We start from the raw sequence: 6000 nt of genomic DNA, 5'->3' as shown, positions 1-6000 counted from the left end.
GAAAACAAAGAAAGTGTAAAATTAAAAAAAAAAATACTTAACTTCAAGTACTTTTGTGCTATATTTAAATTTTAGGAATTCACAGAAAATGTCAAACTACTCTTTCAATTACTTAGTGTCATAAAGAGTAGGAAAATAAAAAATAATTATTAACTTAATTTTAATGTTAGTTTCAGGCCGGGGCTTAGCACGTGCTAAATAACACTAGTTATTCTACACATAAAAAACTTTTGGTATATTGCATATAATAATAGAATCTATATATATATATATATATATATATATATATATATATATAGAGAGAGAGAGAGAGAGAGAGAGAGAGAATAATTAATCAAAACATTGTAATATTTAAAAGGCAATTTTTTCATTTTTTATTAGTTTGTATTTTTGATAAATTCTTTAAAAGATATTTTTAAGGAAAAAAATAAAACAAGGGAGGTTAGCGCAATATCATAAATCACAAGGGAGGCTAGTGTGATACTCTCATAGAGCAAAATCTGGGGGAAGGTCTCCGAAATTATCCGTAAAAATAAATTATGCAATGTAATTAAGCCATACCCAATGGATTATTGGACCCATATGAATGCAGTGCGGCAAGATGAAGAAGACTGACGCTTACTAAATAAAGGGGAGCAAATGGTGAAAACTCAAAAAACGATTTAAGGTGGCAATGTCCAAGTGGCAAGTTATTACAAAGTCCAGGAAAATTGTAAGACAACATTTAAAATATTTTGTAATTATATCAACTTAAATTGAAAGATATGATGTCAGTGTCATGTCCAGTGTCCTCCACGCTGAGGTGTCATGCCATGTGACGTTCACCTCATCAAAATATCAGTGTCACAGGGGATTTGGCGTCCATCTAGGAGCGACCCCAACAGAGGTAACAATATGAGTATTTTTGAACGGATAGTATAATGGAGAGTGAAATTAATCTTTTCCGATTAATAGAAGGACAAATTTGATTCTTTTTCCATATTAAATGGTATAGCCTTTCTGAATTTGTAAATTTGTTGGCAAAAAATGATAAATTACTGATTTGCAGGAAGAAAAATTACAAACTATACTCCAAATTTCTTCATGAATCAAGGTAATTCTACTTATTTTGTCCTACCCCCTCGAGCTGGATTTGGTATTTCATAAAAATCTCTGAAATTTACACTAGAACTTATAGATAACAGATTTTTTTGATGCCTCCTTATTAGAATCTTTTTCCTTAAATATAGTAAGTACTAGTTTTTGAGTTCTGCTTTACTGATTTTTCTTTATAAAATTAGGTGAGACTAAAAGATGACTAGTATTTGCTATCGGACTTCTTACTTTGCAAAAGTCTGTTTCTCTATAGAACCATAAAAGTAACTTCCCGGCCGAGTGGAAAATTTAAAAAAAAAAAAAAAAAAACTTACTGTATTTATAGCCATAGAAAAGCCTTAGGCATTGCTGAAAAAAGATGTATTACTGCTACTCACCCATTCTTCTAGACTTGGGTTCCTCCTCTTCGTTTAGTTTCTTATATGTACAAAATTATTTAAGCATTTTTTCCTTTGATCTAAGGCATGTAAAATATCCGTAATACTTGTGAGAAGGCATGTAGTAGGTAGTATTAGCATCAAAAACTATATAATTATGATATCTAGTTTCATCTAAACGTTATTCGATGACTGTATCTATATGATTTGTTTCTTTTGGTTTTATAAAGTTTTTGTTATTAAATATACATTGCATTGATAAATAAGATGGCAGTTAGATTTTTTACAAGTAAGATCACAATTTGATATAATTAATATTCTTTAATAGTGTCCGTCAAAAGCCCTGAGGTACTAATACTGGTATAAAATGATAACATCTAATTCGTCATGGCTTTATAAATTAAAAAAGAAAATCAACTATAAGTTGGAAAGCACAAAGAAAGCGAGACTTTGCTGCCAGAAAGCAAAAATCGAAAACATTATAGTGGAGATTGTGAGGAAAAAAATAAGTTGTTGGAAAACAATTTCAGAAGCTTAGATCAATACGCTCATTCTTTGCAATAATAGCCACAGATTACCAAGGATGTGTTTGTTGTGGAGGAAATTTTCTAATTTTTCCACGTTTAGTTGGTTAAAATTTTTGAAAATATTTTCTGTAAAAAAACAAGTTCCTTATGTTAGGAAAAATAGCACAATATTGATATTGAACTTGGAATTAAAAAAATGGTAACCAAATTATCACAAACAACGTGTTGTGTCGTAAGCGGCATCGCTTTTTGAAACATTTTCGCCCGACACCGTACAAATCGTTCACGGTAGAACGTCGCTCCCTAAGGTTTCCAGCTTCTTGTAAACGTGTACTCGTGGCTGGAAGTTGGAGTATTTTGCACAAAATACAATTGCCCAGATTTTTAGAGGAAACAAAAAGGATAAAGAAAAAGGATATTTTTTTGGTGTGTTGATATGTTCTCAAAGGTCTTCAATTTATAGGGAAATGCTAATGCGTAGCATTTACAGACAATACGTTATTACAAAAATCAATACATCAGTTATTGATGTTTAATAGCATGAGTTATCGTGAATGAGTTATTCATCAATTTAACGAAAAACGCATTGAAAGATCAGGAGTTTGTCATGAATGAAAGGAATTCATTCATTCAAAGAAGTTACATTACTCCAACAATTAAAGACTTTGCATTAATCTCAACGGAGTCTCCCCACTAATGCAAAGATAAAGATTAAGAACAAATTCTAGGCGAAAGGAAGGAACATGTACTTAAGTGTCAACGAATATCTTTCGATTTGAAATTAACACATAATGAAAACGAGGCAACAACTAATATCCACAAAGTGAAGTACTCTTGAATCGAAAAATGGACATAAGTTGAGACCCCATAACACATAACGATATCCTTAATTTTCAGGCAACCTCCGCGATACTAACAAAGTGCCTTTATGGTCATGCACACACCTTGGGTCTAATGAGTGCTTTAGAAAGATGGCCTAAGTCTTTCATAAAAGGCGACCACACCTTTACACTCACGTAGGTGATTCCATCAAGTCTATCTCATAGACCACCTTAAGGCTATGGAATCATTAAGAGTAAAAAGAGCTCAACCTTATAAACACTACTATGCCCAGTGATTGGAAATTTAGTGTTTATTGATGGCCTATGTAAGCTTCGTTTGATCACAAACGGCATCCACAATATTACCTCAATCCATAGGCTTTAACCCCATCCCCCTTGACGTTTCAAGGATCATTTTCCTTGCTAAACCCTTGGTTAAAGGATCCGCCAAATTTCTTTCTTACCTTACATATTCTAAGGAGATAACACCATGTTTCAACAACTGTTTAACTGCACCATGTCTAATGCGGATATGTCTCTTTTTTCCATTGTATATAATGTTCTTAGCAATCCCAATTGCCGCCTGTGAGTCACAATGTATGAGATAGCGACTTGTCTTCCACAATGGCAATATCCGCTAAAAAGGTTTCTCAACCACTCGGCTTCTGGCCCCGCCAACTCAAGAGCAATAAACTCGAATCCATAGTAGAACGTGCTATACGTGTCCGTTTTGGAGGACTTTCGGAAACCTTTTCGCACCCAAAGTAAACACATAGCCACTAGTGGAGCTAACTTCATCATTGTCGGCTTACCCGGTAGCATCACAAAAACCTTCTAAAACAGCAGGAAATTTATTAAAATGCAAACACCAATCCATAGTACCTCTCAAATACCTTAACAAACGATGAAGAGCATTCCAATGTTCACTACTGGGATTATGAGTATATCTACTCAATCTACTAACAACATAAGCTATATTAGGCCTACACTCCCAATTATTTTAGCATATTCAGTTTGAGAAACACTGGATTCTTTATTCTTTTTCAAGTTTATGCTAGGATCATAAGGAGTTCTTACTGTAGCAACATCAAAACAATCAAACTTCTTTAACATCTTCTCAATGTAATGAGACTGACACAAAGAAAAGCCATTAACGCTTCTTTGATTTTAATGCCTAAAATCACATCTCGCTTCTCCAAGGTCTTTCATTTCAAACTTAGAACACAAAAAATTCTTAGTTTCATTAACAACATTCACATTAGGGCCAAAGATTAACATGTCATCCACATATAAACATGTAATCACACAATCTGATCCTATCATTTTAGAATAAACATGTATCGAAGTTACATTAACAATAAAACCATCAGCCACAATGTGCCATTGAACTTTTCATACCATCGCTTTAGGTGCTCGCTTTTAGGCCATGCAAGGACTTTCTCAATTTGCATACTCTATCTTCCCCGTCCCGGGGACCACAAAACCTTCGAAGTTGAGTCATATAGATCTCTTCCTCTAAGTCACCATTTAGAAAAGCCGTTTTAATATCCATTTGGTGTACCACTAAATTATGAATAGCAGCTAAGGCAAAAAGAGTTCTAATGGTCGCTATTTTAGTCATAGGAGAATAAGTATCAAAGTAATCAACACCTTGCTTTTGGGTAAAGCCCCTAATTACAAGTCTAACCTTATATTTATCAATTGTACCATCGAGTCTCAATTTCTTTTTAAATATCCACTTACCACTTACGGGTCTAGAACCCGAAGGCAAATCATGCAAGTCCCAAGTGTGATTAGAAACTATGTAGTCTAATTCACTTTTAATGGCCTCTTTCCAAAACATAGCATCTATTGACCTCATAGCTTCATCATAAGTTTTTAGTGGTCTTCCTCTATTAAGGCACAAATACGAGAATTAACGAGATATAGTATATAGAAGCATTATTTTGCATATCACTAGGCACATCATCAGCTATTTTTCAACGGAAAACATGCTAAAAATTCGCATCTCTAGATTCACAAATAGAATAATCATTCAAAGACATAAATCTATAAGCGAGACCATTTTGAGCATAACCAATAAAAATAGTATCAAAAGTTTTAGATCCTACATTTACCCGTTTGAAATCAGGTAGACCAACCTTAGCCAAACACCCCACACTTTCAGAAATTTCAAGTTAGGGGAAAACCCTTTCCACAACTCTGAGTCTTGTCTAACTTCTTACAGAGGGACTCTATTAAGAATATAACATGTAGACAAACAGCCTTCCCCCACATGTCATGTCGAACCAGGACCCGAACTTAAAAGCATAGAGTTCATCATTTTTTAAGGGTTCGATTTTTCGTTCGTCCCACACCATCTTGTTGGGGAGTATAAGAGCACTAACTTCATGTATAATACCATTTTTCTCACAAAAATCCTCTACAGTATTGATACTATATTCACCGCCCCTATCAGATCTAAGTCTCTTGATTTTTCTGTTTAATTAATTTTCTACTTCCGCTTTGAATTTCAAAAACATGCTTTCTGCCTCATCTTTAGACTTAAGAAGATATACCTTAGTGTATCTAGAAAAGTCATCAACAAAAGTAATGTAATACTTCTTTCCACCTTTACTAATCGTGTTCTTGAAATCAGCTAAGTCTGAATGTACCAGTTCAAGCAACTTTGTCTTCCTACTAGTAACAGATTTAAATGGTTTCTTAGCATGTTTTGCTTTTGCACACACAGGACACTTAGAAAATTCATCAATTTTTACCGCAGGGATTAACTCCATTTTTCTAAGTCTTTTTATAGCAACAATATTAACATGACCTAGTCTACTATGCCATAAATCAACGGACTCGCAATATAATATGTGAACCGGAAACATTTTCATTATCGATAATCTCTTTGAACAATGTTCACACAAATAAACCCCCACTAAGATACGCCTTCCCAACAAAGTCTCCTCCACGAGAAATAATAATTTTATCGCATTCAAAAATAAGTTTAAGGCCGCTTTGTTGAGAAGTGCTCCAAACTAAGTTTCTACGAAGGGAGGGTACATGGGCGGCAATTGTTCAAGGCTAAAGTTTTTCAGTTAATTTAAGTAGATTTTCCTTTACCCATAACTCCGAGCGTAGCTGAGTTACCCGTATGAACACACTCACCATCAGTAGACTTCTCAAAGTTATGGA

This window comes from Lycium ferocissimum, chromosome 10 (genome assembly GCF_029784015.1).
Source record: "Lycium ferocissimum isolate CSIRO_LF1 chromosome 10, AGI_CSIRO_Lferr_CH_V1, whole genome shotgun sequence".
In the NCBI taxonomy this organism is placed as follows: domain Eukaryota; kingdom Viridiplantae; phylum Streptophyta; class Magnoliopsida; order Solanales; family Solanaceae; genus Lycium; species Lycium ferocissimum.
Note: the sequence above shows the minus strand (reverse complement) of the source record.